Raw genomic sequence first — 24,678 nt, 5'->3', positions numbered from 1 at the left:
TACACGACTACTAGAGAACATTGCTCTTTACGGCAGTCAATCCACTTGTAAATTAACATCATGATATCGCAGATATTAGGCAACACGTTACTAGGGATGAGGAAGGCCTTAACGTTTGCAACTAAACATGCTACTCCTAGCTACTACTGAATATGAAGTTGATTATTAACGTGTCTTCATAACCATGTGTGCGGCGTTTTCGTCACCTATATTTCTAGTTAAACGCGTGCACATCTCGCTGATGGTGGACCAACATTGGACATTTTTCGTCTGTTCCTGGCGGTAGGCGCCGGGTTCGAATCCCGGTCAGGCAATACAACTTCAGTCGTCATTTAAGGTTCCAACCCCACTACTGGTGACACACTGTGATATCTACATTCTGATTGTACATACTTATTCAACAATCCGATTAGGTGCTGGGTTCGCATCCTTGTCCCCAGCATTACATGATGGCATTTCAATTTTAAACATGTGCATCCTTTATTCCTTGACAATGCAACAACGTCTTTCGAGGTTAATTACCAAGAAGGTAATTGTCATGTTAGGGTTCCTGCTTTCGTACAAACATTATCGTCATTTACGTTCAAGTTGAGAATTGATAACTGATACTGGTGCAAACGTCAATAATTGACGTCTCTTTCTGCCTAGTGATCGAGTCTCGATAAGGCACAAAGCTTTGCTTGGTTAACAATGGCTTTACGTTCTGGGTTTGCATCCGGATCCAGAACGAAGACGTTGGTCATTTCATTTAAAGTACAACTTCGTGTACAAGTAACTGTTGATGACTAATGTGAACAATGATATTACTTGTGATTCACTGTTAATGTTGGGATTTCCGTAGAGTGGTTGCCGCCGTTAATCACGTTTTCTTTTAACTGCTTAGTATTACATAAAGTTGATGCAAAACCACTCCCCGTTGAACGTTGAACGACGTTCAGCATGTGTTGGGTAAACCTTTTAGACAGCAAAGAACTTGTTTCCAGTTGCCATACAACTTTATGAATCCATATACTGTCTCAAATATTTAATTGTGCCTAAGTATTACTGAACAATTTATGTGACAAAACTAGTTGTCCCATAACATTTGAAATGTCACTTATTGTAATTAAGTTTAGTTTACAAACGTTAAGGACTGTCTGATCTCTTCTGTACTATCATGGCGTTACTTTACATCTGGACGGACTGTCATAAAGACTGGTGTTCTCTAGTAGTCTCTAGCGGTACCCATTGTGTATCTTACAATGTCTATGCTGTGGAAGGTTGTGACTACGTGCAACACAGATATGCTATGTTGATTGCGTACATTCAGGTGCAGCCTACATGTTGGAATTCAGGGGTGACCCACTTTTTTTGCTGTCTAGTGTACATGATGAGCGGACCGAGACCTTCAGTGTGCCGCTATTGTCGCGGTACAATTCATATATGCAAACAGTTACAAATACGTACATGCAGTTTCCTAAGGGTGGGACTAATAGCTGGTATACCGATTTTGGGGGGACAAAGAGAAAAAGAAAGAAACAGAATTAATGAGAATTGCCAAATAATGCACCACTAAAATTACGCAAAATGTGTGAAAGTATACCTAGGAATATTCATGCAGCTTAGGCAGACCTAGGCCGCTACCACACGAAGAGTACGAAATAAATATGAAAAAGCAAAAAATCATAAACAGCAATTAGGTTCTTTTTTATACACGTCTAGTTCTATAGGACGAAATTGAGGAACTGATCTCCAAGGTCATGGAACTTGTCTGTACATGAAATTACAACATAAAAGTAATAACAGATAAAATGTTTATGAACCCAAAAAAGACAAGCCGTAAGTTTATACAAAAGCAATGAACAATATAATATAAGAATCACGTTAATTTTTCAAGGAACTCCTCAACAGAATAGATGGGGTAACCCATGAGGAAATTCTTCAGATTCGAATTGAAAGCGCGTGGATTACTGTTAAGATTTTTGAATTCTTGTAGTAACTTATTGAAAATGGATGCAGCAGTATACTGCACACCTTTCTGCACAAGAGTTACGGAAGTACAATCCAAATGCAGATTGGATTTCTGCCTACTATTAACTAAGTGAAAGCTGCTAATTTTTGGGAATTAGCTCTGGACGGCCACGCGGTATTATCGAGTGTTTGGTGTATGGCCCTGGCTCTGGCACATCGCGCAGCATCTGCAGCAATAATTTCAGCAGTATGTGGCACCACAGCGACAAACGAACTATTACAAATCGGTTACTTCAAGGACAACTCTGAGCCAGACGCCCTGTAGCGTGCATTCCACTGACCCGAAACCACCGCCATTTCCAACTTCAGTGTTGTCAAGCGAGAACTCATTGGAGGGTAAAGTGGAGGACTGTTGTGTTTTCTGATGAAAGCTTGTTCTCCCTCAGTGCCAGTGATGTCCGTGTGTTGGCTGGAAGGTGGCCAGTTGAGAGCCTGCAACCAACCTGTCTGCATGCGAGACACACTGGACCTACACCTGGACTTATGGTCTGGGATGCGATTTCGTATGACAGCAGGAGCACACTCACGGTCATCCAACACACTCTGACTACAAATTTATGTCATTGTGGTGACTCAACCTGGTGTGCTATTATTCATGAACAGCATCCCACGGGGTATTTTCCAAGAGGATAACGCTCTCCACATTCCGCTGTTGTAACCCAACATACCCTACAAAGTGTCTACCTTTTGCCTTGGTTCGACCGATCACCAGATCTGTCTCCAATATACCATATATCATATGTGACATCATCGGATGACAACTCCAGCATCATCCGCAAACAGCATTTTAGTCCCTGTATTGACCGACCAAGTGCAAGGCATGGAATTCCATACCACAAACTGACGCTCGGCACCTGTACAACACAATGCAAGCACGTTTGCGTGCTTGCATTTAACATTCTGGCGATTACACCGGTTATTAATGTACCAGCATTTCACATTTACACATTTACAATAACCTGTGGTCTTGCACTGTGAATCACTTACGTACGTTATGTAGGCAAATGTATTCCCGAAATTTCATTTCTCTACATTTTCCTCAATTTTTTTGGTGTTGCGATTTTTTTCCGTCGGTAAATTTCATAGTTCTAAAGAACGGTTTTCTGTTTTTAGGAAGATGTACCTTCACACATATGAAGTGACAGTTCACAAATAATAAGAGAAAAGAAGAAAAAACTGCTCATTATTATCGATATTGATGAAATTCATTAATATTCAAAATAGTTGAAGAGTGTCGCTGGAATATGTGTTGAATAAACCATTGTTACGATTCTGACAATAATGCTGACAATCACTTTAAATAAAAGTATATAGCGTTCTTCTTAGACTGACAATGTATGAGTAGGGAGGAATTACGAATACTGGCACCGCCTGCATTGTTGCCAGACTTCTGATGGCCTACTTTCCCAAATGATATTATTCAGTGTTGCCACTTTCCTCACCACTCCTCTGACATCAGAATCCAAGATGGCGAAACTGGGCCACTTGTCCCAAGTTTAAAATGGTGATAAATTCAAATAATCCAAGATTATACACTTGGCCTAGGGGAAATTTAGAAAAATCCAAGATGGTACATATGACCTCAGTTTAAGGTAGTGGGAAATTCAATGGATTTTCCGAAGCCCTGTTTCTGTAAGTTTAAAATGATGGTAAATTCAAATAGCTCCCATATTTAATGTGATCTACCATGTTTAATGTTTAAACAATTAGCCCCACCACATAGGCACGTATTACTGCCACTGCAACTGCTGTGTGTGTGTGTGTGTGTGTGTGTGTGTGTGTGTGTGTGTGTGTGTGTAGTTAGATAGAAATGTGGGGTCAGTGGTTTAATTATTTATTTATTTTGAAACATTTGTGGGGGTATCCACACCTCTGCACCAGATATCTGTAGGCGCATCAGGCCAACTGGCACCATGGTGTGCCAACAGCGGAAGAAATCTGACACTCCCAGTGGGGCAAGAGTTCTTGTGTGAATTGAAGTTGAGCCATGTGCAGCAGTGTTGCAGGTTCTCCCCACGATGGGAGGCCAACTCAACCATATCATATCACGTGATGCGTCAGTGCAACTTTCGTGAAGCCGAAACCCAGCTGGGACTGCGAGGAGTCTATTTGTACTGGTGTAAGTTATACACCCCCCCAGTTTCTCTTCAGCGCAAGAGAATGTGTTGCCATATTTGTTTATGAGGAGCCCAGGTCCTTTACTGGTGTAAATCCCTAATGTTTTCCTTAGTTTCTTGTAAATGTCGAATGGGTCAGTTTGCGTCCTGTTCTTCTGTTTCGCTACATGCCTTGGAAAGATGTTCTTTTGTATTACGTATTTACTTCCGCATTATTTTCTGCAATTCTCCATGTATCACCGGGTCTTTATTTTTGAAGGACCTTCGACGAATGATAAATTGTAGGACTTCATTTGTTACTCAAGGCTTGCATTTCTAACTTTCTGTGTCCTTTAGTTTTTCACTATAGATTCGTCTTTGTTTCCAGGTGTCCAACATTATTTATATCTATATTTTGATTGGATGTAATCTAGTTTTCTACACAATGCCGTTTGAACTTCGTTCTACAGCACTGGATGTTAGAATTTATGGTGCAACTCCACTGCTTCGTTCTACATCCGTACCCTGCAAAGGACTGTGAAGTGCATGGCAGAGGAGTATCTCCCGTTCTATTCACGTGTGGTTCGCAAGAAGATTAATGGCTTGAATGCCTCTGTGAGTGCTGCGATTTGTCTGATCTTGCCTTCGCATTGTCTATGGGAGCGATACGTAGAGGGCTGTAATATGTGCCTACATTCATCACTTGAGGTTGGTTCTAGCAACTGTCTAAGTAGATTTTCACGGGATAGTTTGCGTCTATGTTCAAGTGCCGGCCAGTTCAGTTCTTTCAGCGTCTTCCCAACACTCTCCCATGGATCAAACAAACCTCTGACCATTCGTGCTGCCTTTTTTAAGATCCTTTAAATATCCCCTGTTAGTCTATTTGGTATGGGTATCACATAACAGAGCAATATTCTAGGATGAGTCGCACTAATGTTTTGCATTCGATCTCGTTTGTGGTCTGATTGCATTTCCATAATATTCTACCAATGAAGCACAGTCTGCCGCCTGCTTTACTTATGACTAAGACTGTGTGACCATTCCATTTCCTATCCATACAAATTGTTATATCCAGTTATTTGGATGAGGTGACTGATTCCAACTGTAACTCATTGATATTGTAGTCACAGGATAACACGTGTCATAAAATTCGCTCTTATTATTAAGAGAGTGGCAACTTCTCCCCGAGCAGATACTTTTTTCGCACGACTTCGTCTCCTAAGGCAAACTCTTCACTTCACAGTAGCTGTTACACATAAAGTCATCAGTTATTTGTTCTATGTATTCCAATATTTTTCTTCCCCTACAGTTTTTGGCCTCGGCGGCTCCGTCTAGTACCCTGGAAGTGCTTCCCTGACGTCTTAACACGTGTCATATCATCTAGAGTGTAACTACAATGAAGCACTGACCTAGCGCACGCGATGGTGAGGAGCCATTACTGTCAAAAGAAAGAAATGAAGAAAAGAAAAATGTAAAGGATGTATGGAAAAATCAATAAAAATATGTAATTCAAGACAATAGATCACCTTTCCCTATATTAAAATAATTACATTTCATTTTGAAAATCATTCAAACGTCAAGAAATGCGAATAATTTAATCAACTGAAGCTAGCAATGAAGCTGTGTTTAGTGAATCTATGTAGTCGTAAAGGATAACAGACGAATAACATGGAGCTAAAGATCACAGAAATGTTGTAGCTAATTAAATATAAATTGCTTTAAATTCCTTGATATGTTCGGTGAAGATAATTTTTGCACGCATTATCGAGAACTAAGGTAGGTAGCGACCGGAAACAAGTAAATATCAATCCGAAGCCATTCAAAGTACACTGAGGTGACGAAAGTGATGGGATAGCGATATATACATACGAGGGGCGCGTATCGAGGTCATGTTTAGTCAGTAGCACCTCTGGAAAGAACTCACACCAATTTTCAGCTATATTGGTCTATTTCTTTGTGTTTGGCGTTCATGTGAATCAAGGCAGTCGAGTGATTGTCAAAAAATGGACGAAACAGAATTTCGTGTGGTGATTAAACATTACTTTATGAAAGGCAAAACGTCTCAGGAGACTAAAGAGAAGTTTTATAAACATTACGGTGACTCTGCACCTTGGATTAGAACAGTTTATGACTGGTTTCAAAATTTCCGAAGTGACCATATGGGCACAAGTGATGCTGAGCGTTTTGGACGCCCTGTGGAGGTTACGACTCCAGAAATCATTTATAAAATCCATGATATGGTAATGGATGACAGAAGAGTTAAGGTGCGTGAGATTGCTAGTGCTATGGGCATCTCGAATGAACGGGTACATAATATTTTGCATAAACATTTGGACATGAGAAAGCTGTCAGCAAATGGGTGCCGCGATTGCTCACGGTTGACCAAAAACGGAATCGTGTGAAGCGTTGCAAGGATTGTTTGCAGCCGTTCAGCAAGAATCCGCAGGACTTTAAGCGTCGTTTCGTCATTGTGGATGAAACATAGATACATTAATATACTCCTGAAACCAAACAACAAGGGAGAATCTGCACCAAAAAAGGCGAAGACCATTCCTTCGGCCGGAAAGATTATGGCGACTGTCTTTTGGGATTCGTAAGGGATAATTGTCATCGACTATCCGGAAAAGGGTAAAAGTATTGCAGGTGCATATTATTCACCGTTATTGGACCGTTTGAAAACCGAGCTGCAAGAAAAACACCGCCGATTGGACCGCAAAAAAAGTCCTTTTCCATCACGACAATGCACCAGCACTCACCTTAGCAGTTGTGGCCGCAGAATTAATGGAAATAGGATTCCAGCTCGTTTCATATCCCCCCCCCCCCATATTTTCCAGACTTGGCTCCCTCGACTACTGTTTGTTCGCCAATTTGAAGAAGTGGCTTGCAGGACAAAGATTTTATTCAAACGAGGAGATAATTAACAACTAATAGCTATTTTGCAGACTTGGGCAGTTCCTGTCATTCGGAAGGGATCAACAAATTAGAACAGCGTTGGACGAAGTGTATAAGTCTAAAAGGAGACTATGTCGAAAAATAAAAAAGGTTTACCCCAAACACGTAAATAGTTTTTATTTTTGCACGGACTTTTCAAACGCCCCTCGTATACAGAGATGGTGGTGGTATTGCGTACACAAGGTATAAACGGGCAGTGCATCGGCGGAGCTGCCATTTGTGCTCAGGTGACTGATGTGAAAAGATTAACGACGTGATTGTGGCCGCACGATGGGAATTAAGACTTTGACGTGAAACGGTAGTTAGAGCTAGACGCTTAGGACATTCCATTTCGTAAATCGTTACGGAATTCAATATTCCGAGAGTGTGCCGAGAATGCCAAATTTCAGTCATTACCTCTCGCCACGGACAACACAGTGCCGATGGCCTTCGCCTAACGATCGAGAGCATCGGCGTTTGCGTGGAATTGCCAGTGCCAACAGAAGAGCAACACTGTGCAATAACCACAGAAATCAATGCGAAACGTACGACGAACTTATCCGTTATAACAGTGCGGCGAAATTCCGCGTTAATGAGCTATGGCAGCAGACGACCGACGTGAGTGCTTCTGCCAACAGCATACGGCTGCAGAGCCTCTCCTGGGCTCGTGACCGTATTGATTGGACCTTAGACGATTGGAACACCATGTCTTGGTTAGATGAGTCCCGATTTTAGTCACGCAGCCATGGACACAAGTTGTCAACAAGGCACTGTGCAAGCTGGTGGTGGTTCTGTACGTACATGGAGTGGAGAGGGTCTACTGGTCCAACTGAGCCGATCATTGACCGGAAATGGTTATTTTCAGCTACTTGGAAAACATATACAACCATCCATGGACTTCATGTTTCCAAACACGGTGTTTACGTGGAGGGGACTGGGTCCTCTGGTCCAACTGAACCAATCATTGACATTTTTCTATGAAGGTGTTGACCGTCTTGTCTCATAGTGGGGTAAATGTATTAAAAGGTATGTCGATTAGTTTTGAAATAATAAGCAGTTTACCCTTTTTTTCCATCTTTCTCGTATTTATTAGACTGTCCCTTCCTTATACACACACCAAAAAGAGTTATGCATCACCTCACTTCAGAGTGTTCCGGAACCTGTACAGAAAATTGGAATAGAGATCGACATAAACACATTTCCGCCTTTTTTATTGCTCATGAAAACCACATATTGCATGTTGTACTACCATGCAGCGAGACTTTCAGAGGTGGCGGTCTAGACTGCTGTACACACTGTTACCTCTAATACCCAGTAGCAAGTTCTCTTGCATTGATGTATGTCTGTATTCGTCGTAGCATACTGTCCACTGTTGGTCCAGATTGTCTCACTCCTCAGCGGCGATTCGGCGTAGATTCCTCAGAGTGGTTGGTGGGTCACGTCGTCCATAAACAGACCTTTTCAGTCTATCCCAGGCATGTTTGATAGGGTTCATGTCTGGAGAACATGCTGGCCACTCTAGTCGAGCGATGTCGTTATCCTGAAGGAAGTCATTCACAAGATGTACACGATGGGAGCGCCAACTGTCGTCGATGAAGACTAATGCCTCGCCAGTATGCTGCCGATGTGTTTGCACTATCGGTCGGAAGATGGCCTTCACGTATCGTACAGCCGTTATGGTGCCTTCCATGACAACCAGCGGCGTACGTCGGCCCCACATAATGCCACCCCAAAACAACAGGGAACCTCAACCTTGCTGAACTCGCTGGACAGTGTGTCTAAGGCGTTCAGCCAGACTGGGTTACCTCCAAACACGTCTCCGACGATTGTCTGGTTGAAGGCATATGCGACACTCATCGCTGAAGAGAACGTGATGCCAATCCTGAGCGGTCCATTCGGCGTTTTGTTGGGCCCATCTGTACCGCGCTGCATGGTGTCGTGGTTGCAAAGATGGACGTCACCCTGGTCGTTGGGAGTGAAGTTGCGCATCATGCAGACTATTGCCCACAGCTTGAGTCATAAAACGACGTCCTGTGGCTGGATGAAAAGCATTATTCAACATGGCTCCGAGCCATAATCCGTTGGTAGCGGTCATCCACTGCAGTAGTAGCCATTGGGCGGCCTGTGCGAGGCATGTCATCGACAGATCCTGTTTCTCTGTATCTTCTCCATGTCCGAACAGCACCACCTTGGTTCATTCGGAGACGCCTGGACGCTTCCCTTGTTGAGAGCCCTTCCTGGCACAAAGTAACAATGTGGACGTGATCGAACCGCGGTAGTGACCATTTAGGCATGGTTGAATTACAGACAACACGAGCTGTGTACCTCCTTCCTGGTGAAATGACTTGAACTGATCGGCTGTCGGACCACCTCCGTCTAATATGCACTGCTCATGCATGGTTGTTTACAGGCGGATCTGGTGACATCTCTGAACAGTCAAAGGGACTATGTCTGTGATACAATATCCACAGTCAACGTCTGTCTTCAGGACTTCTGGGAACCGGGGTGAAGCAAAACGTTTTTTGATGTATGTAATTGCACTGAATTCACCGCGAAAATGACGGGACATCATTCTTCATAGGGTGTGTGACCAGATGAACGGCAGTACATGCCCTATAACGTGTTACCATGCTGGCCACAAGGTTAGCAAGGAGTTCTTGTGGTAGATCGTTCTATTAGCTCCTCCACTTGCGTTGTTCGATGCGGTCACCAACTGACATTCACAAAAATGAAGCCAGGGCCGAATGATCCCCTGTAAAGACGCACAGGAATGGAGTACAGTGTTACAATAACTTTGTTCGGTAAGTGTATCGTGTTCAAAGATCTGGAGGTCAGTACGTCCATGCGACATTATGCCTCCGCACACTATAACACTTGGAACACCAAAACAATCATTTTCGACGATGCTAGACGTACCCTCATATGACGACAGCTGGGAACACGTAACGCACCACGGAACATTGTCGAACATGATCGGTTTGGAGGTCCTGGTGTAGCGGTGTGGGATGGCATAATGTAACATTCGATTTTGCAGTGCCTGTGTAATTCTGAATAATGATGCACGACTCACGGCCAGACCCAAACTTCCATATGTCGTCAATCTACAATCCGTACTCGTACATTCTTTGGTTGACGACATATGGAAGTCTGAGTGTGGGCATCAGCCGTGCGCAGATTGCAAAATGGTAAGGCTCGCGATAAGCGGGAAATCCGGGTTCGAGTCCTGGTCTGACCCAAATTTTCATTCTCGTCTTTCCATTCTACAGCTGATGGTTGTCCATATTCGCAATTGCGAGTCCATTAAATATAATGTTAAATTGGTGTGTAGAAGAAGAGAGGGTTTCGGGAATCTATGTACTTGCCCTGCGGTCCCAATGACTGTACCTCTGCCACTGTTAGTCATGGTTTCCAACATATAACTCATTCCTTTCCTCACCGATTCTACCGAGAACCTCCTCATTCCTTGTCAGTCCACCTAATTTTCAGCGTTCTTTGATTAAATTCTTTTCCTCTTCCCTCAAAGTCTGTGATTCACTTCCATTCAATGTTGTTCTTCAGACATACTTCTCAGAAAGTTTGTACTCAAATTAAGGTCTGTGTTTGATACTAGTAGGCTTTTCTCAACGCGGAATCCTCACCTTGTTTATGTTACTGTGCTTCTTATACAGTCTTTGTATCGTCTGTAATGCGTTCATTCACTACCAAGGCAGCAGAATTCCTTTCTTCGTCTGCTACATAATCCCCAAAATTGATGTTAAAAAGATGTCTAAGATCATTTCTTATGCTTCTCATTCAGTTTCGTCTTTCTTCCAGTTTATTCTCAATCTACACTGGAGAACCAAAGAAATTGGTACACCTGTCTAATATCATGTAGGGCCCCCGCGAGCACGCACAAGTGCCGCAACACGACGTGGCATGGACTGTACTAATGTCTGAAGTAGTGCTGAACGGAGCTGACACCGTGATTCCTGCAGGGCGGTCCATAAATCCGTAAGAGTACGAGGGGGTCAAATGTTCAAATTTGTGTGAGATCTTGTGGGACTTAACTGCTAAGGTCATCAGTCCCTAAGCTTACACATTACTTAACCTAAATTATCCTAAGGACAAACACACACACCCATGCCCGAGGGAGGACTCGAACCTCCGCGAGGACCAGCCGCACAGTCCATGACTTCAGCGCCGTAGACCGATCGGCTAATCCCGCGCGGCGCGAGGGGGTCGAGGGGGTAGAGATCTCTTCTGAACAGCAAGTTGCAAGGGATCCCAGATACGCTCAATAATGTTCATGCCTGGAGAGTTTGGTGACCAGCGAAGTGTTTAAACTCAGAAGAGCGTTGCTGGAGCCACTCTGTAGCAATTCTCGACGTGTTAGGTGTCGCATAGCCCTGCTGGAATTGCTCAAGTCCGTCGGAATGCACAATGGACATGAATGGATGCAGGTGATCAGACAGGATGCTTACGTATGTGTCACCTGTCAGAGTCGTATCTAGACGTACCAGGGGTCCCATATCACTCCAACTGCACACGCCCCACACCATTAGAGAGCCTCCACCAGCTTGAACAGCCCCCTGTTGGCAGACAGGTTCCGTGGATTCATGAGATTGTCTTCATACCCGTACACGTGCATCCGCTCGATGCAATTTGAAAAGAGACTCGTTCGACCAGGCAATATGTTTCCATCAACAGTCCGATGTCGGTATTGACGGGCTCAGGCAAGGCGTAAAGCTTTGTGTCGTGCAGTCATCAAGGGTACATGAGGGGGCCCTCGGTTCCGAAAGCCCATATCGATGATGTTTCGTTCAATGGTTCGCACGCCGATACTTGTTGATGGCCTAGCATTGAAATCTGCATCAGTTTGCGGAAGGATTGCACTTCTGTCGCGGCGAACTATTTCGTTCAGTTGCCGTTGGGCCCGTTCTTGCAGGATCTTTTTCCGGCCGCAGCGATGTCGGAGATTTGATGTTTCACCGGATTCCTGGCACAGTCGTGAAATGGACGTACGGGAAAATTCCCACTTTATCGCTGCCTTGGAGATGTTGTTCCCATCGCTCGTGTGTCGACTATAAAACCACGTTCAAACTCACATCTTGATAACCTGCCATTGTAGCAGGAGTAACCGATCTGACAACCGCACCAAGCACTTGTTGTCTTATATAGGCGTTGCCGCCGGCAGCGCTGTATTCTACCGGCTTACATATCTCTGTATTTGAATACGCATGCCTATACTAGTTTCTTTGGCGCTTCAGAGTATATTCTGTCCTCATTAGATTGTTTATTCTATTGAACAGGTCTTGTAAGTTTTCCTCTCTTTCACTGAACACAACCATTTCATCAGTGAATATTTTGCCTATAGAGATATCATCCAGATAATTTTTCAATTACAGGCCATATTTATTTGGTAACGATCGGTTACGTTTCACAGCTGTTACTCATGATCTTTAGGAGCACACTGTTATCGATTTCGAGATATTCGCTAACCGTTCATGAACTGAAAAATTTTGTGCAGGACCGGAATTCTAGTCGTGTCTCTATCCTTCGGAATAGGCGTTATTTGTTGAACGTTTTTGACACTCGGTCAAATTCCATGCGCACACAATCAGCAGGAGATGTTGTTTCTTTAACAGCGCGCGAATTTCTGTGGTCTTAGAACGTTGGGTTCGAAAGGGAACTGTAATAAATTTTGGTGCAGCTCTTCGTTTTCAGTTTTTATATGTTGTCACATTGAATCAATGAGGAGAATTATGAGAAGATCCGTTTATCCTTTACATGTCTGATATTTTTTCAATGATAGCAGCTTGTGCTTCGTCCATATGGTTGTTTGAAATTAGTGGGTGACAATATTAAATGAAGACCTTTTCATTGTTTCGAGGCTAAGCCAGCGAGAGTGAGAGGAGAAGTGGCATGGGGTTCGGGATGGGGGTGGGTTGCGCTGCTAATAACATAAAGTAGCCGCAGCCTTAGTAAAAAAAACCACCGTTTCCTGCCGTGTCAACTTCCGTCAGTTATACATGCATACGTAAAGTAGTTGCAGATTTAATAAAAACCCTCCTCTCTTGCCGTGTCAACGTGCGTTAACGATACGTAAGTAAAGCAGTAGCAGCATCAATAAAAAAAAACATTTTTTGCTCCGCCATTGTGTTCAACGACACATGGCCTTACGGCATCAGAGAGCCGTCTGTGGAGCGGCAGCATTAACATATGTTTCCTGAATCGGAGAAGAAACCTTTTGAGTAGTTACAGAGGCATCAGTCTGGATGATTGACTGATGTGGCCTTCTAATTTAAGGCAACAATTAGGTATCGCAAGCAACGACATACGTCCATTTCAGCTTCTTCGTGTCTTTTCTTGACAGAAATCATATCCTGAAATACGTTCCCTTAATTAAGATTCGACCTGTATGATGGTAAGACAACAGATCTCGAAACGAGATATTAGACTGCGAAACATTTTCAAGAGCAGATGTGTACTCTGACCAGAATTTATTGGTTATGAAATAAATGAATTACAGAAATGTGCGAAATTAAGGAGATGAGACTTTAATAAGTTGAAGGAAGAAGAGGTTGTTGAGACATTAAAAGGAAGCACAAGGGAACTATTAACCAAACCAGAGGAAATCAAAACAACAGGTGAATGTTCAGCTTTGAGAGACGAAAAGTGAAGGCACCAGAGGATCAAGACTCAATAGAAATCCTTAGATAGCTCATGAGATGTTAAATTTAATCATAAAATTACAAAATATAAAAATTCTGCAGATTGACAGAAAGTGCAAAATAACAGAGCAAGAATGGCTGAAGGAGAAATGCCAAGCTATAGGAGCAAGCACGACTGTGGTAAAGATCGATGAACAAAGATGGACCTAAATGAATATTAAGGGCTCTAGTGGCAGGGGGTCAAATGTTCAAATTTGTGTGAAATCTTATGGGAGGGGGGGGGGGGGGGGGGGGAGAGGGCTGAAGGATGGAAGGAATCCTCAGAAAAGCTATTATAAAGAAAATGAACTTGAAGACGGTACTAGGAACCGCAATTAGATTAAGAAGAGATAGGAGATATGATACTGCGAGGAGCATTTGACAGTGCACTGAAACATGGCTCCTTGAGTAGACGACATTCACTGGGAATTACTGAGGTCCTTGAGAGTGTCAACTATTACTAAAGAATACTCTGACTTCAAGGAGAATATAATAACTGAAGTTCCAAAGAGGTAGGCGGTGATAGCTGTGAACACTACCAAATAGTCAGTTTAATGAGTTATGGTTGCAAAATACTAACACGTATTATTTATAGAAGATTGGAAAGACTGGCAGATACAGACCTCAGATAAGGTAATTTTTGATTTCTGAGGAATGTAAGAACTTGAGAGGCAAACCTGTGTTAATAGCAACTGCAGATATAGAGAAAGCTTTTGAGAGTGCTGATTGGAATACACACCTTCAAATTCTGAAGATATAAGGAATAAAATAGAAATATCGAAAAGTTAGCTACAGCTTATACAGAAACGAGATTCTAATCATAGGAATTGAAGGACATGAAAGGGAGGTAGTAGTTCGGGGGGGGGGGGGGATAGGCTATCCTCATGTTATTCAGCTAGTAGTTGTGCGGAAATGATGAGACTTAAATAGGACAGACTTTAGCAGAGAGCTGTAGCAAATAAATCTTTGGACAGAAGACCGCTACAACAACAACAGGAAAGTCAAATGAGAAAATTGGTAATGTTCTCTGTGGTATTAATACTGTTGACTCATCGTTTACTGAATGATGCTTCTGGGTTTATTTTAAGCGATGAGGTGGTGTAGTGATAGGAAATTGGATTCGTTTTCGAGAGTACGGTTGTACATATTCACTCCGACCATCGAATTCAGGTTTACCAGTGACTCCCTAAGTCGCTTAAGGCAGATGCAGAGATGAATCATTTGAAAAGGACACGATCGATTTCCTTAACCATCCTTCCTCATTTTAACTTCTGCTTGCGTTCTAACGACCACGTCGCCGACAGTGCGTTAAAATTGAATCTTCATTCCTTCCCTTTTACCGATTTTTTTTGTACACTTTTCTCTTTACTGTAGTTTTATATCCAGTCACATACGCATCTCATAGCCAAACGAATATGGCCTTTTGCGTATAACTGATTTCTAGTAATAACCTTGCAAGCGCCGAACGTGCACTTAATAAGAAAAGTCGTAGCAATTACGCCTCACAAATCTGACATTTCTGTTTCTAGTTGTAATTAATCCCTACGTTATGATTTTGAAGATAAAACAAGAATTCTTCACTCAAGGAGAACTTCGTTTCGCTACCTATAATTATCATTGTATCACTGAACGTTCTCGACATTAATCAAAATTTTCCTTGTGGTAGTCTGCAGCTGCGTTTCACTGTTCAGATGACTAATTAAAGATTATAATTTCGCTGTTTTGAAAATTTCGATAAGCAATCTCATTCAAATATTTCCCCACTAATTTTCTTGATTCCTGTAGCTAAGGTACCGCTAGTGGTGAAAGACCGATATATCCATGTAACATGAGCTTAGATATTAATTGCATGTGATATTGTTCTTATAACTTACGAGGATGCAGCTGCGTGACGTCGTCGACAACCGCTGATATCGACAGAACCACACACTTCCATTTTCAAGGCTAAACTGCAGTAACTAATCGCTATGCAAGGGAACTGAAAACCTCTGTTCGGTTTTCAGAGAAACTCCGGAAAGATAACGCTCACACACTGAAAACACTAGCGCCATCACAAACCAAAGATGACGGCCGTCAGAAGATACCGATAGTGAAATAACCAACGTGTGAGTTAGCATAAGTCGTGTCTGGGTTTTTTGCTTTTTTTGTTTTGTTTTTTTAATTAGGTGGGAGAGTCAGAGGATCAAGTAGGTAAAAAAACGAGGGCTAGTAGAAATCCTTGGATAACAGAAGAAATATTGAATTTAATTGACGAAAGGAGAAAATATAAAAATGCAGTAAATGAAGCAGGCAAAAAGGAATACAAACGTCTCAAAAATGAGATCGACAGGAAGTGCAAAATGGCTAAGCAGGGATGGCTACAGGACAAATGTATGGATGTAGAGGCTTATCTGACTAGGGGTAAGATAGATACTGCCTACAGGAAAATTAAAGAGACCTATGGAGAAAAGAGAACCACTTGTATGAATATCAAGAGCTCAGATGGAAACCCAGTTCTAAGCAAAGAAGGGAAAGCAGAAAGGTGGAAGGAATATATAGAGGGTCTATACAAGGGCGATGTTCATGAGGACAATATAATGGAAATGGAAGAGGATGTGGATGAAGATGAAATGGGAGATACGATACTGCGTGAAGAGTTTGACAGAGCACTGAAAGACCTGAGTCGAAATAAGGCCCCACAACATTCCATTAGAACTACTTACGGCCTTAGGAGAGCGAGTCCTGACAAAACTCTGCCATCTGGTGAGCAAGATGTATGAGAATGGCGAAATACCCTCAGACTTCAAGAAGAATATAATAATTCCAATCCCAAAGAAAGCAGGAGTTGACAAATGTGAAAATTACCGAACTATCAGTTTAATAAGTCACAGCTGCAAAATACTAACGCGAATTCTTTACAGGCGAATGGAAAAAGCTGGTAGAAGCCGACCTCGGGGAAGATCAGTTTGGATTCCGTAGAAATGTTGGAACATGTGAGGCAATACTGACCCTACGGGTTATCTTAGAAGCTAGATTAAGGAAAGGCAAACCTACGTTTCTAGCATTTGTAAACTTAGAAAAAGCTTTTGACAATGTTGACTGGAATACTCTCTATAAAATTCTGAAGGTGGCACGGGTAAAATACAGGAAGTGAAAGGCTATTTACAATTTGTACAGAAACGAGATGGCAGTTATAAGAGTTGAGGGGCACGAAAGGGAAGCAGTGGTTGGGAAGGGAGTGAGACAGGGTTGCAACCTCTCCCCGATGTTATTCAATCTGTATATTGAGCAAGCAGTAAAGGAAACAAAAGAAAAATTCGGAGTAGGTATTAAAATCCATGGAGAAGAAATAAAAACTTTGAGGTTCGCCGATGACATTGTAATTCAGTCAGAAACAGCAAAGAACTTGGAAGAGCAGTTGAACGGAATGGACAGTGTCTTGAAAGGAGGATATATGATAAACATCAACAAAAGCAAAACTAGGATAATGGAATGTAGTCGAATTAAGTCGGATGATGCTGAGGGAATCAGATTAGGAAACGAGACACTTAAAGTACTAAAAGAGTTTTGCTATTTTGGGAGCAAAATAACTGATGATGGTCGAAGTAGAGAGGATATAAAATGTAGACTGGCAATGGCAAAGAAAGCGTTTCTGAAGACGAGAAATTTGTTAACATTGAGTATAGATTTAAGTGTAAGGAAGTCGTTTGTGAAAGTATTTGTATGGAGTGTAGCCATGTACGGAAGTGGAACGTGGACGATAAATAGTTCAGACAAGAAGAGAATAGAAGCTTTCGAAATGTGGTGCTACAGAAGACTGCTGAAGATTAGATGCGTAGATCACATAACGAATGAGGAGGTATTGAATAGAATTGGAGAGAAGAGAAATTAGTGGCACAACTTGACTAGGAGAAGTGATCGATTGTTGGGGCATATTCTGAGGCATCAAGGGATCACCAGTTTAGTATTGGAGGGTAGCATGGAAGGTAAAAATCGTAGAGGGAGACCAAGAGATGAATACACTAAACAGATTCAGAAGGATGTAGGTTGCAGTAGGTACTGGGAGATGAAGAAGCTTGCACAGAATAGAGTAGCATGGAAAAGAATGCCAGAATTTCCGTGTTATTATATTCCGTAGGATGACCGGTGCCAAGGCAATGTTCTGCGCTGGAGGATTTGCTCGGCTGTTATAAGCGTGTGTGCCATGCCCAGTACACTGGTCCTCCACAGTCGTGATAGGCATCAACTGCAAGGAATAGGGTAGACACCAGCCGTACGCAAACTGAGATCATCCTTTACGGAACCTAAAAGGACCTTGATCTGGGAAAGTGGTCGAGAAATACATTTCACATCATATTTCCGCAGAGTACGACCAATCCTATTCGAAATGCTCCTTGCGTAAGGCAAAAAAGTCGTAGACTTTGGTGCCATCCCGTTATTATCATCGCTGACCCAGTGCATAGGTGATCCACAGCGCAATGCACGTCTTATCTGTCTTTTACTGTAACCATTGTGACGAAAGATGGGCTAACTAAGCTGACAAACTCTCAGAGCCCTATGAACTCCTTCACATTGATCCGGATGGTGAAAACTATCAGCCTGCAGATACAAGTTAGTGTGATTAGGCTTTCTACAAATGGCACGTCTCAGTGTACCATACAACTTCCTCCTGACCAATATCTCAAGGAAACGAAGACATCCATCCTTTTCCATATCCATCGCGAAACAAAATTCGGGTGAATTGAGTTCAGGTGTTCTAAAAAGTCCTTCAAATTCTCGCTACCATGAGACCAAACAACAAAGTATCGTCTACATATCTCAAAAAAAAAAAAAAAATACTCATGTTTCAAAGCCGCCGGCTACAAGGCACGTTCCTCGAAATCTTCCATAAAGAAACTGGCAATAAGAGGTGACAACGGGCTACCTATGGCATCTCCATCTATCTACTCGTAGTACTGGTCACTGAATAAAAAGTAAGTGAAAATCAACATATGTCGAAATAGGTTCGTTAATACAGCACCAAACCTAACGTCAGTCAACAGTAACGAATTAGGCAGAGGAAAGCTAGTGAATAGAGAGACCACATGAAAACTTCCTAAAATATCAGAGTCATTCAAAAGCATTCCCTCCAATCCACGTAACAAATATTAACGTTGTGTTCACACTGACCTACGATAGGGCACAACAGAACACCAAGGTGTTTTGGTACCAATATGTCCGATCATCAGTGTTACTCGCAATCAGACGCAGAGCAACCCCTTTCTCGTGGACTTTAGGGAGGCTATATAACCTAGGGGGAACAGCACAAGAATTAAGACTCTTGATGTCTCCACGGTCCGGACAGGCCTCGAAACACTCTAATGGTACTGTTCGACCGCCGTGTCATCCTGAGCCTTAGGCTTGACTGGATGCGGATATAAAGGGACGTGAATCATCACACCGCTCTTACGGCCGTTGTCAGTTTTCGCGACCGGAGCTGCTACTATTGAATAAGGTAGCTCCTCAATTTGCCTCACAAGGGCTGAGTGGACGCCACTTGCCAGAAGCTCTCGGCAGACGAGACGGTGCCCATCCAAGAGCTAGCCAAGCCCGACAGCGCTTAACTTTGGTGATATAACGAGAACCGGTGTTACCACTCCGGCAAGGCCGTTGGCCTAAGACTGTTGACAGTCTCCTGCAATAAGGAACTTTTCTTCGGGAGACTGTTAGTCTTTTTCTCCACACTTTTTGCGGGGTCAGTACGATACGCTGAGTCAGACGGGAAACACTACATCTTTTGAACGTAATCCTGCTTGTACAAAACAACGGTAGCATTGCCCTTGTTCGCAGGAAGAATAACAAAATCCCGATCAACTCTTAAATTAACGTAAAGCAGCCCTCTCAGCTGCTGTGATATTACTCCTGGGTGGACGTGCCCCAGTCAACACACGATATGCCTCCCTGAGGCTAGGAGGAAGCCATGTCGTGTGTTCACTGGGCTACGTCCACTCAAAAGTAATATCGAAGGTACTGAGAGGGCTGATTTGTGTTGACTTAGAGTTGATCTGGATATTGTTACTTTTCCTGCGGGCAAGGTCAGTGCTATCGTTGTTTCGGATAATCAGAATTATGTTCAAAAGATCCAGTGTTTACTGTCTGATTCAGCGTATCGTAGGATAGGAAGTTCATTAATCATTCAGGACAAAGCACTAAGTAAAAAAACTAGTCCGATAATGCGTAAATTCGTATGTAAAATGTGGACTGGCAACATCAAGAAAAGCGTTTCTGAAAAAGTGAAATTTGCTGACTGTGAATACAAATTTAAATACTAGGAAGTCTTTTACGAAAGTATTTGTGTGGAATGTAGCCTTGAATAGAAGTAAAACTCGGACGATAAGCTGTTCAGACAAGAAGAAAGTAGAAGCTTTTCACATGTGCCGCAACAGGAGAAATAAGAGGATAAGACGGGTAGATTGAATAACTGTTGAAGAGGTACTGAATCGTACTATGGATAAAAGAAATTTATGGCCCACTTGACTATAAGAAAATTTCTGCTGGTAAGAGACATCCTGAGGCATCAGGGAATCGTTATTTGATCATGGAAAGGCGTGTGTGTGTGTATGTGTGTGTGTGTGTGTGTGTGTGTGTGTGTGTTTGATGATTTTTGGGGGAGGGGGACTAGAGTTGACTCAGTAAGGAGGTTCAAATTGATGTAAGTTGACATAGCTATGCAGGGATTAAGAGTGTTGCACAGGATGGAATAGCGTGGGGAGCGTCGTGAAACCAGTCCGCAGACTGAAGAGAACAACGAACACGACTACCAAATCATTGCTCTTTTAATTTATTTATGATATAGAATTGTAGTTGAACATGTGCTGTTCACGTTCAACCTCCCTTTTGCGACTGTATTGATAGGCTATTCTTGTTGGCCGACTGACACCTTTTGTACGTATCTCTTTCCGCACGTTGTAGCCAATGAATGAATTGCTGTGTCACTATCTCTCTCTATATCAATATTGTAGTAGTAATGTGTAGTAGTAATTAACATGTTCTAGAGTGTAAGAAAGTACATCACATTGTGTTCATAAGAGCGACATTTATTGCTGTATTTAGCGCAACTCGAGGGTGTGAGAACAGTGAAGAGTAGAAATTTAGATATCTTCTGCACCTACCGCATTCTGATAGAGATGGAAAAGAGAGAATGCGATGGAAACAATGGACGGTTAAGTTCTCGGTGACATATTTACTACACAAAGAAAATTATACGACGCGATTTCAGGAAAAAATGGGAAACATACTGGCAATAACTTTTATCTAGTTCATAATAAGAAAACTTTCGTTTAAAAATAATATTAATCACTGATTCAAAGCATTAATGTTAGTCACCAGTAGAACTATTTGGGGTAGCTTGGGCAGCACAAAAGCGGTGTCTGGAAAGAAAGTTTTGATCGTAACTGTTCCTGGAGATGTTAACTTATCTCCAGCTTCACAGCAATAAACGGCTTTCAAAATATAAAACTCGTTGGTTTATCTCGTGTTTATTTGACAGCGTCGCCGGCGTATACACAAGTACATTCATCCAGATATAGGAAAAGACAGGTGTTGGAGCCCATCCAGGGCGCAAAGAAAGCGAGGAGCTGGCAGGAAGATAGAGGTTTGGCGCGGCGCCGTCTGCTGTCTGATAAGGAGACAGACTCGCACCAGCGCAAGCAGGTTAATGACACCGCAGCTCGTGCGACTGACTCACTTGCCACCCTACCCTCTGTCACACCCTTGGCGACAACGTCCTTCAGTAAGAAATCAGCGTAATTTACGGCCCTCCTTCTGTCAGGCGCCAAACTAATGTGCTCTAAATATTGACTCTTAATAATAACTTGTTAACTGCCGCTCCTTCTATTAATCGTTTTATACCATTCAAGGACTTTCTCTTTCTTCAAGGACAACCGACTCCTTCGAGTGCTGTACCTGGGGTACATTTTACTTAAAAATAATTAAAGACAGACATCGATTTACAAAATTACTCAACAGCCTGCCAAAAGAATAACGGCGATAATGTAATACGAGCTATCCCGTTATTGTAAAACAGTTTTGTGAAGGCTATTTGTCTCGACATTTCTGCGGTACGAAACTACGTTCACCTGACAAAAGATTAGTCACTCATTGCCCATGCGCAGATTAATCCTTTAGGAATGGGGCAGCGAACCAGTCACGTGCTCAAGGGCGTGCGCACTGCCTGTGCGTAATCATACGGCAGTAGCAGTTAGTGAGAGATTTATGTTACAAGCGCACGATTACATAAACATAGGTAAATGTAAGGGCAGCACAGTATGGCAAAAATGGGCAATGGTGTTTGGCTGTGGGCATGGCCATACGGTGTGTGAAGTTGCTGAGTTTGTTGATGTTTCGCGACGGACTGTTGATCGTGTCTGCAAGCAATGGTGTGACACACGTGGTCACGAAACACGTCAGAATTGTGGTCGGAAAAAGATCTTGACTGAGAGGGACCAGAGACGCGTTTCACTGCTTGTAAGTCATAATCGCTTCCAAACCAGATTGCAGGCTGTGAATGAACGTCCATCCATTCTTTTAGCGAGGGAACATCGCCACGGGAACTGCATGCAATAAACGTTTGGCGTCGGCCACGCCGCAAGAGGCTATTTCTCACACAGGAAAATATAGACGACAAGAGCAAAGTTCATCCAGCTGGAAGAATACGTGACAAGGTTTCTGAACACTCGCCCACCCCCCTCGACTGGCGTGCAAAATCACCTGACTTGAATCCTATAGAAGATCATAGGGACATGTGGGATCAACGGGTAAAACGCCGACATCGTCCTCCCCGCAATTTGGTGGGATTACGCGATCAAATCATCAGCGAGTGGTTTAACCCGTATAACCTTTTGGACTCACTTCCTAACCAGATCCAAGCTGTTATCAAGTCCAGGTATTTAAAGATGATTGTAATTATTTCTCTAGATGACCAATTTTTTGTCCGGTGGGATTACTTGTTAGTAAGAATTCTTAGAGTCACATTCTATAGTTTTCTGTATGGGTAGAAAAACTGCTTCACGTCCAGCTATGTTGTGGTCTTCAGTCCAGAGACTAGTTTGATGCAGCTCTCCATGCTACTCTATCCTGTGCAAGCTTCATCGTCTCCCAGTACCTACTGCAACCTACATCCTTCTGAATCTGTTCAATGTATTCATCTCTTGGTCTCCCTCTACGATTTTTACCCTCCGCGCTGCCCTCCAATACTAAATTGGAGATCCCTTGATGCCTCAGAATATGTCCTACCAACCGATCCCTTCTTCTAGTCAGGTTGTGCCACAAATTTCTCTTATCCCCAATTCTATTCAATACTTCCTCATTAATTATGTGATCTACCCATCTAATCTTCAGCAGTCTTCTGTAGCACCATATATCGAAAGCTTCTATTCTCTTCTTGTCTAAACTATTTATCGTCCACGTTTCACTTCCGTACATGGCTACACTCCGTACAAATACTTTAAGAAACGACTTCCTTACACTTCAATCTATACTCAATGTTAACAAATATCTCTTCTTCAGAAACGCTTTCCTTGCCATTGCCAGTCTACATTTTATATCCTCGCTACTTCGACCATCATCAGTTATTCTGCTCCCCAAATAGCAAAACTCATTTACTACTTTAAGCGTCTTATTTCCTAATCTAATACCCTCAGCATCATCCGATTTAATTCGATGCATTCCATTATCCTCGATTTGCTTTTGTTGATGTTCATCTTATATCCTACTTTCAAGATACTGTCCATTCAGTTCAGCTGCTCTTCCAGGTCCTTTGCTGTCTCTGATACAATTGCAGTGTCATCGGCGAACCTCATAGTTTTTATTTCTTCTCCGTGGATTTTAATTCCTACTCAAAATTTTTATTTTGTTTCCTTTACTGCTTGCTCAATATACAGATTGAATAACATCGAGGAGAGGCTACAACCCTGTCTCACTCCCTTCCCAACCACTGCTTCCCTTTCATGCCCCTCGACTCGTATAACTGCCATCTGGTTTATTTACAAATTGTTAATAGCCTTTCGCTCCCTGTATTTTACCCATACCACCTTCAGACTTTGAGAGAGAGTATTCCAGTCAACATTGTCAAAAGCTTTTCCTAAGTCTACAAATGCTAGAAACATAGGTTTGCCTTTCCTTAATCTATCTTCTAAGATAGGTCGTAGGGTCAGTATTGCCTCGTGTGTTCCAACATTTCTACGGAATCCAAACTGATCTTCCCCGAGGTCAGCTTCTACCAGTTTTTCCATTCGTCTGTAAAGAATTCGTGTTGGTATTTTGCAGCCGTGGCTTATTAAACAGATAGCTCGGTAATTGTCACATCTGTCAACACCTGCTTTCTTTGGGATTGGAATTATTATATTCTTCTTGAAGTCTGAGGGTATTTCGCCTTTCTCATATATCTTGCTCACCAGATGGTAGACGTTTGTCAGGACTGGCTCTCCCAAGGCCGTCAGTAGTTCTAATGGAATGTTGTGGGGCCTTGTTCGATTCAGGTCTTTCAGTGCTCTGTCAAACTCTTCACGCAGTATCGTATCTCCAATTTTATCTTGATCCACATCCTCTTTCATTTCCATTATATTGTCCTCAAGAACATCGCCCTTGTTTATACCCTCTATATACTCCTTCCACTTTTCTGCTTTCCCTTCTTTGCTTAGAACTGAGTTTCCATCTGAGCTCTTGAAATTCATACAAGTGGTTCTGTTTTCTCCATAGGTCTCTTTAATTTTCCTGTAGGCAGTATCTATCTTACCCCTAGTCAGATAAGCCTCTACATCCATACATTTGTCCTGTAGCCATCCCTGCTTAGCCATTTTGCACTTCCTGTCGATCTCATTTTTGAGACGTTTGTATTCCTTTTTGCCTGCTTCATTTACTGCATTTTTATATTTTCTCCTTTCGTCAATTAAATTCAATATTTCTTCTGTTATCCAAGGATTTCCACTGCTCTC

Source organism: Schistocerca americana, chromosome 1 (genome assembly GCF_021461395.2).
Source record: "Schistocerca americana isolate TAMUIC-IGC-003095 chromosome 1, iqSchAmer2.1, whole genome shotgun sequence".
Classification (NCBI taxonomy): domain Eukaryota; kingdom Metazoa; phylum Arthropoda; class Insecta; order Orthoptera; family Acrididae; genus Schistocerca; species Schistocerca americana.
The sequence above is the reverse complement of the archived record's forward strand: the minus strand, read 5'-3'. Positions refer to the sequence as shown.